The 12,153-nt window shown below is 39.0% G+C and overlaps 1 protein-coding gene across 1 annotated transcript in view; it reads right to left on the reverse strand.

Moving 5' to 3' along the window:
• LOC134534807 (allatostatin-A receptor-like) overlaps positions 1–12,153 on the reverse strand; it is a 576,662-nt gene that overhangs the window by 344,998 nt on the left and 219,511 nt on the right. Inside the window, 1 exon segment of the mRNA XM_063373401.1 lies at positions 10,715–10,761. The gene's annotated coding sequence lies outside the window, so the exon portion shown is untranslated.

The raw sequence follows: 12,153 nt of genomic DNA on the forward strand, positions 1-12,153 counted from the left end.
TTCTACTACAGGATCATTTGCGAAAGCCAGCAATCTTATAATCATTATGTTCCGCAGCGGTGTGTGAAATGACTAATTCTTAGCTCCAATCGGTTTATACTAGACAGAGTCCAGCCAGAACCTTTACAGACATAGTCCACCTCTTCTTGACAGAGTTTCTGGATACCGTTTTTAACAGTTTGCTCCACATCGTTAGAACTGTAAATTACTGCAGCCGATGTCTTGAATGCACACTTCTTCACTTTGTCATCGAACGGATATGGCTTTCCATATATACAGTCCAACCACAAGTTATATTTCAAAGGTCCGTTTGTTGCTACATCATCAGTAAGCTGATTGATTATCTTCTGTCTGATATCGTCAAGAAAATTACAAATGTCTTTCGACTCACCTAACGTATTTAAATAATAGTAGTCCTTCAATGTTCCACGAAATGCAGACTGCGCCAAGTAGAAACCATTATCGTTCACTTGTAATGCGCCGAACACAGTCTTAGGTTTATTTTCCTATTCAGACGTCATACCAATCGGTGGCTGCACATCGGTTTTCTTGCTTGTACGCTCACGAGCCTTCAACCTAAACCGAGGAGTCGAAATTTCTGCAGGTAGTTCAGCAGTAGGCACACGGACTTCACCTTTACAGTTTTTCGCATGTCGTCGCAAATTATCAATTCTAGTAAACCATTCATGACACTCATCACATCGAAACTTCATGCGAGATGGATTCTTCGTGCATTTGCTCCGCTCATGTCTTCGTGCATCATGAGCAAATGCGAACGACGTATCACAGTAGCTGCAAGGATACCGTGGTGATGAAGACGAACCTTTCAGACCCGATCCAGATACTGACGTTGCCGCAGTAGTACTATTTCCAGGCATTCTCTTATGCACATCGATGCATCGTTGTTGCGACGAAACCTTTACTTTCTGCCGCACAGCAGGACCTTTGCATGCCTTCATGTGCGTTTTCATATTATCTTTTCTGGCAAACTGCTTATGACATTTCTTACAAACAAACATTTTACGATATAGGTTCTTGACACATTCGCTCCTCTCGTGTCGCCGAGCATTGCTATTGTTTGAGAAAATCTTGTCGCAGTAACAGCACCGATGTTCGTTAGTTGTTGTCGATTCGGCATCCATTGAAGTCTCCATTGATGGCGAACCAGCGTTCGCCGAGTTTCCCTGTGCAGCCAGCACTAGCGGCATTAAAGTCTCTTCTGCTGGCGGTACCACGTCTGTTGAAGTCTCCTCCAGTGTTGACATCGACGTTGCCAACGGGATCTGCTCCGCCATCGTCGACGCTGACGTCAAGGTTCCCGCAGTCGATGGTACAACCTCCATCGAGTTCGTCGTTAAAGTCGGTAAAGATGCCATCGAGTTCGCAAGAACAGGTAATTACGTGATTAATGAACCAGATGAAACAAACTAGGTGATCCTTACACCGACGACGTCAGTAACAAACTGAGCGTCCTGTTGTCTAGGACTCGCTTATATACATGCACCGTATGGAATAATACGCTAGTCAAATCAAGAACCATTTACAATAATACTAGAGTCAAAACAACATTAAAAATAGAAGAACCATCAACGAAAATACAGCACATTTGGAAGCACCGGCAACGAAAAGGCAGCACATTTGGCAGCACCGACAACGAAGAGGCAGCACATTTGGAAGCACCGACAACGAAAAGGCAGCACATTTGGAAGCACCGACAAAGAAAAGGCAGCACATTTGGAAGCACCATCATCGAAAAGGCAGCACATTTGGAAGCTCCATCAACAAAAAAAAGGCTAAAAGGAAGCACAAGTTACGAGATCTAAGTCTTAGTTAGAAATCAAAATACAAAAATAAAAACATTAAATTTTTATAATTTAAATTATTTATTTTATTGCTTTACATTATACAAATGCAAGTAAAAAAAGCCATTATTGTATGTAGGCAGCATTCCTCAGTTCCTTGAGTATGAAGGATATTTCTTTGATGCACGAATAGTTTCCTGCACAAAGCGAACCATGTAGAAGTCTTAGCCGGTCAACCAATATGTTTGGATCTTTCCATGAAGTATAATCATTCTCTTCTACCACCATCTTCCTTGCACCTTTATAAATATTATGATCTCTGATGTCTTCCGTTTTACCACCAACCTCAGGGTAACTTTCATGTTTGAGATGGTGATCATCACAAGCTTGATCAGATTTATTTAATATATCACGTCGTTTCCATCGTTTCGGTCTCAGGACACCGCCACATTCTTCGATCTTGGCAGCTTTAGGTGCTTCATCATAGTCTATGTCTTTGTCAACAGCCTCAGAGTCACTGTAACAATCACCGTAGAAGGAATCGTCTTCACCCAATTTACCGTAATAATTCGATGTTGATGATGTTGAAGTGTCTTCATCGTCTTCATGCTTCCTTTTTAGGAGTCCATCATTTTTACAAAGTAGGAAAGATCTACTTGAATTCGGCTGGAATATATTCTCACTTTTCACGTTAAGGATTCTTCCATTGTCTTCATTCTTCCGTAAATCATCAACCTTCTTCAATTTAAGTTCTTTGTCGAGATCGGAAGAGCCAATAAAATTATTGTCGTAATGCAGATCACTCTTCCTTAGGCTAGTAGATTCATCGTTGTCCTCTAGCTTGTACGCAGGCTTGGCGCTACAAGTTCTGCCATGTCTTTTTAGGCTCTCTCTCCGCGTAAACGACTTGCTACATCGAACACAACTTATCATATTGCGCAGTGGATTTTTAACACAGTCATTCTTCTCGTGTTGTCTTTTATTCTTTCTCAAGATAAACTCTTTACTGCAAAACTTACACCTATGTTCTTTCGATACAGCGTCAGATCCCAAATCGGAATTCATATTAGTTACTGCGACTAATGCCAGATACCAATTGAGTGTTTTAAATTAGATTCAATACTTAAATAGAAATTTTTTCATATTTCATCAGCGAGAATTAATATATCTCATGCAAAAGTACTTTATGCATGTAGTTCTGCTTTTCAACAACATATGTCGCCACATGTTGCTTGCAGGTAAATAATATTTAGTTCTTTTATGCGGGATGCGGGATGCTCACTAACGATCGCAAAAGAAGGATGGCTTCGCTAGACTCCAAGGAAAAGGAAGTTCGTCTTGCATGTTGGTGCTCCACAGATGTCTCATGGCGTAATATTAATTTGACTGAGTAATGATATTTGTTAATTCCACCTGATAAAAATATTGCAAGTTTTGATTTAGTAGCAGAAATTATCGAATTAAATGTAACTCCAAATAAAATTACATGTCTCATTAGACCAAAAAAAATCCATGCAGAGAGCGGTTTCTCAGAATAGTCAGAAACACTTGAAGAAACCACAGGAATGATTGCAAGAACACGGGAAAAACCATCAAAATATTGTCAAGAATAATCAGGAGCACACTGAGAAAACCACCATAATATTAACAATAATAATCGGAAGCACACGGAGAAAACCATCATAATATTGACCAGATTAATCGGAAGCACACAGAGAAAACCACCACATGTTTTCTTTGATATCATAAAATTACAAGAAAAAATATTTTAAAATAAAAATAAATTAATAAAAAAATAAAAAAATGCATAAACAGTTTCTGCTAGCTTGTAAACTTAACATTGTTGAGCAAAGATAGAGTTTTTGTACAAGCCAGAAATTTATGCATTTTTTTTATTTTTTTATTAATTTATTTTTATTTTAAAACATTTTTTCTTGTAATTTTATGATATCAAAGAAAACATGTGGTGGTTTTCTCTGTGTGCTTCCGATTAATCTGGTCAATATTATAATGGTTTTCTCCGTGTGCTTCCGATTATTATTGTTAATATTATGGTGGTTTTCTCAGTGTGCTCCTGATTATTCTTGACAATATTTTGATGGTTTTTCCCGTGTTCTTGCAATCATTCCTGTGGTTTCTTCAAGTGTTTCTGACTATTCTGAGAAACCGCTCTCTGCATGGATTTTTTTTTGGTCTAATGAGACATGTAATTTTATTTGGAGTTACATTTAATTCGATAATTTCTGCTACTAAATCAAAACTTGCAATATTTTTATCAGGTGGAATTAACAAATATCATTACTCAGTCAAATTAATATTACGCCATGAGACATCTGTGGAGCACCAACATGCAAGACGAACTTCCTTTTCCTTGGAGTCTAGCGAAGCCATCCTTCTTTTGCGATCGTTAGTGAGCATCCCGCATCCCGCATAAAAGAACTAAATATTATTTACCTGCAAGCAACATGTGGCGACATATGTTGTTGAAAAGCAGAACTACATGCATAAAGTACTTTTGCATGAGATATATTAATTCTCGCTGATGAAATATGAAAAAATTTCTATTTAAGTATTGAATCTAATTTAAAACACTCAATTGGTATCTGGCATTAGTCGCAGTAACTAATATGAATTCCGATTTGGGATCTGACGCTGTATCGAAAGAACATAGGTGTAAGTTTTGCAGTAAAGAGTTTATCTTGAGAAAGAATAAAAGACAACACGAAAAGAATGACTGTGTTAAAAATCCACTGCGCAATATGATAAGTTGTGTTCGATGTAGCAAGTCGTTTACGCGGAGAGAGAGCCTAAAAAGACATGGCAGAACTTGTAGCGCCAAGCCTGCGTACAAGCTAGAGGACAACGATGAATCTACTAGCCTAAGGAAGAGTGATCTGCATTACGACAATAATTTTATTGGCTCTTCCGATCTCGACAAAGAACTTAAATTGAAGAAGGTTGATGATTTACGGAAGAATGAAGACAATGGAAGAATCCTTAACGTGAAAAGTGAGAATATATTCCAGCCGAATTCAAGTAGATCTTTCCTACTTTGTAAAAATGATGGACTCCTAAAAAGGAAGCATGAAGACGATGAAGACACTTCAACATCATCAACATCGAATTATTACGGTAAATTGGGTGAAGACGATTCCTTCTACGGTGATTGTTACAGTGACTCTGAGGCTGTTGACAAAGACATAGACTATGATGAAGCACCTAAAGCTGCCAAGATCGAAGAATGTGGCGGTGTCCTGAGACCGAAACGATGGAAACGACGTGATATATTAAATAAATCTGATCAAGCTTTTGATGATCACCATCTCAAACATGAAAGTTACCCTGAGGGTGGTGGTAAAACGGAAGACATCAGAGATCATAATATTTATAAAGGTGCAAGGAAGATGGTGGTAGAAGAGAATGATTATACTTCATGGAAAGATCCAAACATATTGGTTGACCGGCTAAGACTTCTACATGGTTCGCTTTGTGCAGGAAACTATTCGTGCATCAAAGAAATATCCTTCATACTCAAGGAACTGAGGAATGCTGGCTACATACAATAATGGCTTTTTTTACTTGCATTTGTATAATGTAAAGCAATAAAATAAATAATTTAAATTATAAGAATTTAATGTTTTTATTTTTGTATTCTGATTTCTAACTAAGACTTAGATCTCGTTACTTGTGCTTCCTTTTAGCCTTTTTTTTGTTGATGGAGCTTCCAAATGTGCTGCCTTTTCGATGATGGTGCTTCCAAATGTGCTGCCTTTTCGTTGTCGGTGCTTCCAAATGTGCTGCCTTTTCGTTGTCGGTGCTTCCAAATGTGCTGCCTCTTCGTTGTCGGTGCTGTCAAATGTGCTGCCTTTTCGTAGTCGGTGCTGCCAAATGTGCTGCCTTTTCGTTGTCGGTGCTTCCAAATGTGCTGCCTTTTCGTTGTCGGTGCTTCCAAATGTGCTGCCTTTTCGTTGTCGGTGCTTCCAAATGTGCTGCCTTTTCGTAGTCGGTGCTTCCAAATGTGCTGCCTTTTCGTTGTCGGTGCTTCCAAATGTGCTGCCTTTTCGTTGTCGGTGCGTCCAAAATGTGCTGCCTTTTCGTTGTCGGTGCTTCCAAATGTGCTGCCTTTTCGTTGTCGGTGCGTCCAAAATGTGCTGCCTTTTCGTTGTCGGTGCTTCCAAATGTGCTGCCTTTTCGTTGTCGGTGCTTCCAAATGTGCTGCCTTTTCGTTGTCGGTGCTTCCAAATGTGCTGCCTTTTCGTTGTCGGTGCTTCCAAATGTGCTGCCGTTTCGTTGTCGGTGCTTCCAAATGTGCTGCCTTTTCGTAGTCGGTGCTGTCAAATGTGCTGCCTTTTCGTAGTCGGTGCTGTCAAATGTGCTGCCTTTTCGTTGTCGGTGCTTCCAAATGTGCTGCCTTTTCGTTGTCGGTGCTTCCAAATGTGCTGCCTTTTCGTTGTCGGTGCGTCCAAAATGTGCTGCCTTTTCGTTGTCGGTGCTTCCAAATGTGCTGCCGTTTCGTTGTCGGTGCTTCCAAATGTGCTGCCTTTTCGTTGTCGGTGCTTCCAAATGTGCTGCCTTTTCTTTGTCGGTGCTTCCAAATGTGCTGCCGTTTCGTTGTCGGTGCTTCCAAATGTGCTGCCTTTTCGTTGCCGGTGCTTCCAAATGTGCTGTATTTTCGTTGATGGTTCTTCTATTTTTAATGTTGTTTTGACTCTAGTATTATTGTAAATGGTTCTTGATTTGACTAGCGTATTATTCCATACGGTGCATGTATATAAGCGAGTCCTAGACAACAGGACGCTCAGTTTGTTCCTGACGTCGTCGGTGTAAGGATCACCTAGTTTGTTTCATCTGGTTCATTAATCACGTAATTACCTGTTCTTGCGAACTCGATGGCATCTTTATTGACTTTGACGACGAACTCGATGGAGGTTGTACCATCGACTGCGGGAACCTTGACGTCAGCGTCGACGATGGCGGAGCAGATCCCGTTGGCAACGTCGATGTCAACACTGGAGGAGACTTCAACAGACGTGGTACCGCTAGCAGAAGAGACTTTAATGCCGCTAGTGCTGGCTGCACAGGGAAACTCGGCGAACGCTGGTTCGCCATCAATGGAGACTTCAATGGATGCCGAATCGACAACAACTAACGAACATCGGTGCTGTTACTGCGACAAGATTTTCTCAAACAATAGCAATGCTCGGCGACACGAGAGGAGCGAATGTGTCAAGAACCTATATCGTAAAATGTTTGTTTGTAAGAAATGTCATAAGCAGTTTGCCAGAAAAGATAATATGAAAACGCACATGAAGGCATGCAAAGGTCCTGCTGTGCGGCAGTAAGTAAAGGTTTCGTCGCAACAACAATGCATCGATGTGCATAAGAGAATGCCTGGAAATAGTACTACTGCGGCAACGTCAGTATCTGGATCGGGTCTGAAAGGTTCGTCTTCATCACCACGGTATCCTTGCAGCTACTGTGATACGTCGTTCGCATTTGCTCATGATGCACGAAGACATGAGCGGAGCAAATGCACGAAGAATCCATCTCGCATGAAGTTTCGATGTGATGAGTGTCATGAATGGTTTACTAGAATTGATAATTTGCGACGACATGCGAAAAACTGTAAAGGTGAAGTCCGTGTGCCTACTGCTGAACTACCTGCAGAAATTTCGACTCCTCGGTTTAGGTTGAAGGCTCGTGAGCGTACAAGCAAGAAAACCGATGTGCAGCAACCGATTGGTATGACGTCTGAATAGGAAAATAAACCTAAGACTGTGTTCGGCGCATTACAAGTGAACGATAATGGTTTCTACTTGGCGCAGTCTGCATTTCGTGGAACATTGAAGGACTACTATTATTTAAATACGTTAGGTGAGTCGAAAGACATTTGTAATTTTCTTGACGATATCAGACAGAAGATAATCAATCAGCTTACTGATGATGTAGCAACAAACGGACCTTTGAAATATAACTTGTGGTTGGACTGTATATATGGAAAGCCATATCCGTTCGATGACAAAGTGAAGAAGTGTGCATTCAAGACATCGGCTGCAGTAATTTACAGTTCTAACGATGTGGAGCAAACTGTTAAAAACGGTATCCAGAAACTCTGTCAAGAAGAGGTGGACTATGTCTGTAAAGGTTCTGGCTGGACTCTGTCTAGTATAAACCGATTGGAGCTAAGAATTAGTCATTTCACACACCGCTGCGGAACTAAATGATTATAAGATTGCTGGCTTTCGCAAATGATCCTGTAGTAGAATAGAAATTATGTAATAAATATTATGTTTGTAAAAGAACTTGTGGTGTTTAATTCCCCGAACCTGTTACTATTATGTTAAATTGATGTTATATTTCCTTTTTTTTTTGCATCGTCCTAGATCGTACCAAGGACCTTAGTCGACCTAATCAATCAGTATATAGATTACAAATTTATTTAATGAATTTTGGAATTTTTCCCGAATTTCTAGCTAAATAATTACGGATTTTCAAGATGGCGGCCAAATGACAAGATGGCGGGTGTCACAGCAATAATAAATTATTACTGCACTCTAGCGGATAAGAATTAAACTAACATGGCGTCAGCGCACTCTCGCCGACGATACACTGATGATGGCTTCCAGCAGACGAGGGCAAGATGGCGGACATGACGTCATACTACCTGACGATATATATGCTTTGAAAAAAAGTGGAGGGAGTCAGTATGCCTGCGTCCACCACGAGGGAAGGATCGGTCACCATTTTTATTTTTTTTGCACTCGTCGGGTTTGAACCGAAGACTTCGAGCTCCGTGTTGTAAATGTTTGTTTTTTTAAATATGTTATTAAAAATTTTTTTATTTAATTTTTTTATAATTTTAAAATATTTTTTCATTAAAATCGGATAATAAATTTAAAGATGGCGGCCGTAACGGAAATTGCAACGATGACGTCATAATTCAAAATGGCGGATAACACAATGCCGGAATGTTCGAGAAAACGAAATGACGTCATCCAAGATGGTGGATCCAAGATGGCCGTCGGGGTCAAGGTCAAAGGTCAAGGTCACATCCTGATAGAGGCTTAACTGAGGCTTGAGTTAAGGATGCTTAAGCCTCTATCAGGACATTTCTAGCCGTTGGGATTTTTAAGGAATAAAACGGGAAATTTTCCCTCGAAACGGGAATTTTTCCCTCGAAAACGGGAAATTTTTTCTTAAAACGGGAAATTTTGAGTCATTTTGAGTCATTTTTGAGGAATTTTGAGGAATTTTTGCCGCCGTGACGTCACAAATCCAAGATGGCGGACTCCGACACCACCACCACGCGCCTGGCGCCTGGGCCAGTTCCGTCATTCACATACTACTTACGAGGTTTTTTTTTACATTCTCTCTTATCCTATTTACGATCTGAAAGCTTATGGAAGCTGCGTCGACAAAGTAACGACAAAACAAAATGTTCCGTGGCTGTGTTTGGAACTTTTTAAATCAATCAGAATCACATCTTTCAGCCAATCAAGAAGAAACTTGCTTTTCTCATATGCGGCTGTTTTAGATGTCGTGGGATTTATTTATTTCTGTCAACTTCATAATTTGAAAATTATGACCAGAGTGCTTTCTTTGTAAAAAAAAAATATATATACATAGCGATTCCGTGCACGTTCCAACCAGAAGACGAACACTAGTAGTTTTTCGCATATTTTTTTCTCCGTCTGCTCGGTAACTCCGCTTCATTCTAAAATTAAAAATAAACAGAACTGTGTCTCCATCTCGAGTTGGTTGGCGTACTGGTGCTCTCCAAACAAAATGGGTTTCCTTCTAAACATTAATTGGTTTTTCTGTTTATGTTGAAGTTTATGATTTATTTTTTGCGTGAAGAACTCCAGGTTCAAATCTCTAGATACGAATTGAATAGCGAGAAAGAAAGAACTGTAAATCATTTTGACAGATATAATAGAATTTCTTGGTTCTTGATATTATAATTCCTTGCCAAGATAAGATTATATTTCTCTTTTCGTAGTAAAGTATTTTGAGCCATGGTAATACCCTTGTTTAAATAAATAGGTACTCAACTTACAATTTTTATAAAAAAAAGTTCTTCTTTAATTTCACTCACAGTTAAGTGCAGAACTTTAATTAATGAAAAATGAGGTTAAGTCTGGCTAGTTAAGATCTGAATTCTAATACAATGTAATATTATATAAATACAGAAAACATAATTGTAAATTTAAAACTGTTTTTTTATTAAGTACTGTTTGAAGGCATAAACTATGCTATCAGTTAGGACTACAACAGCTGGAACTGAGTGTTCTCAATAATATGTGCCTCTAAAGAAGGTACCTTTTATTTGAGACATTTAACATTGTTCAGATCAGATTATTATGACCACAATATACCGTTTTCATATATGAGCCACGTTTTCAATCATCAGAACCTTAAATATGATTTGACTATGCAGGATTCTGGCAATAATTAAGAACTAAAAAAAGTTTTAATAATTAAAAAAACAAGCAGGAAAACTTTAAAATCGTGCATAATAAAAAAGTTAACTTTTTATAGTATCATCAAACTGGTTGTAGTAGAGTATATTAGAACATAATAATTTTATAGCTGCCACTATATGTGTGTGTGTGTGTGATATACACACGCACATTAAATTCACAACCATGTTATCCTTCATATCAATAACCTTATTTTAATGATTACAAAATATTGTCCTGATAATTTTTTTTCGGATCAATATGAAATTATTTAAGTCTGTGCCACAAAACATTTGTACTTTTTCTTTTTTACATTCAGTCATACAGAACGGAAATTGGTATAAGCTAAGCCAATAATTGTATGCATTTAATAAATGAAGTCACGGTGTAGTTTCGATGATTGTATGTAATGAAAACTTCACAAAATTTGTACTTCCAACTACTGCAGCTTACCTCTAAACAGTAGCAATTCAGGCGGCTGCCGAAAGATGTGAGCATCCCTGAAACAAATGAAAGATAAAGTGTGATTAAAATGCAAGAACAAATAACTTTATCACACTAAAAAAAATTGTATTAAAAACCAAAATATTGCGAAAGAAAACATTTTATATTATTTTGCCAATCAAGAACCTTATCATTGATTCATTTTACAAATGATACTGGTCGAAATATGTAAGAGCTTATTGACCGCTTACAATATCCAAATATTTCATGCAAATTCGGCAAAAAAAAGTCAAATGATTGCATTGTGTATTGAAATGATGTCTTAATTTATCGAGGTTTAAATATAAAGTTTTATTTTGACTACCAGACCAAAGTAAATTACAAAACATTAAATAATATTGTTTATTTAATGGTAAGATGTAAAAACAAAACCGCCACATAAACAAAGTACATCTTTATTTCAGATAAAAAAATAAATAATATAAACATTTTATTTTGAAACTACTGAAAATATGAACTATTTGTCAATCAGTAAACTGAAAAATTTATGACAAACACAGTTTGTATTAGAAATTGGTTCAGAGATTTATTATTACTAGCCAAACTGCTTTTTTTAGAACACTTTACAGGAAGTAAATACCACAGAGGTCCTGTTTTCTTTTTTCTTACTTACCATTTTAAGAAAGGGAAAATTGCCCTTTAAACGAATTGGTTTTTTTTTTATTGATTTGAAATTTTTTTCGAACGGTTAGCTCAGAGGATTGAGGTACTGTCTGGTCAGTAACCACGACAGAATCGCTGATATCATACTAGCGCGAGAGCGAGGGAGTGCGGTTCTTACCAGCGCGGTAGTCCGTCACAACATTTTGTAAGAGAAGGGGAAAAGCCAGGCACTGAGGAGGCGACACATTCAAGACGTTTGGTGAAAACGGTAAATTTTTTTTTTACGGGATTTTCCAGGCCCCGCTGTTCCGGCGTGGGGGTGAGAGATAGGGTAAAAGTGCATTCTGTGTTCAGTCTGTGATGGAGCAGCTTATCCCGCGAACGGTGTATTTGCAGAATGACCCCCCACTCCCCCCGAACGACGACGAATGCCCGGGGAACATGCGGTGTGCGGCGTCGAAAGCCTCGCCGAGGCGACGTGCGAGCTCGTGGCGGGTCCGACGATCGCCGCCTGTGGCGACTCGGGGACGCACCACAACGCCGAAATACCACAACGCCGAAATACCACAACGCCGAAATACCACAACGCCGAAATACCACAACGCCGAACGTACAATAACGCCGAAAACCACAACGCCGAAAACCACAACGCCGAATGCCAAATTGACTACATTGCCGACAGCTAGAAAACTGCTGTGTACCACAACGCCGAATTACCACAACGCCGAAATACATTAACGCCGAAAAATTTCATTGCAGGACTGCCACAAAGGTTAGGTTAGGTT

This window comes from Bacillus rossius, chromosome 8, assembly GCF_032445375.1.
Source record: "Bacillus rossius redtenbacheri isolate Brsri chromosome 8, Brsri_v3, whole genome shotgun sequence".
NCBI lineage: Eukaryota > Metazoa > Arthropoda > Insecta > Phasmatodea > Bacillidae > Bacillus > Bacillus rossius.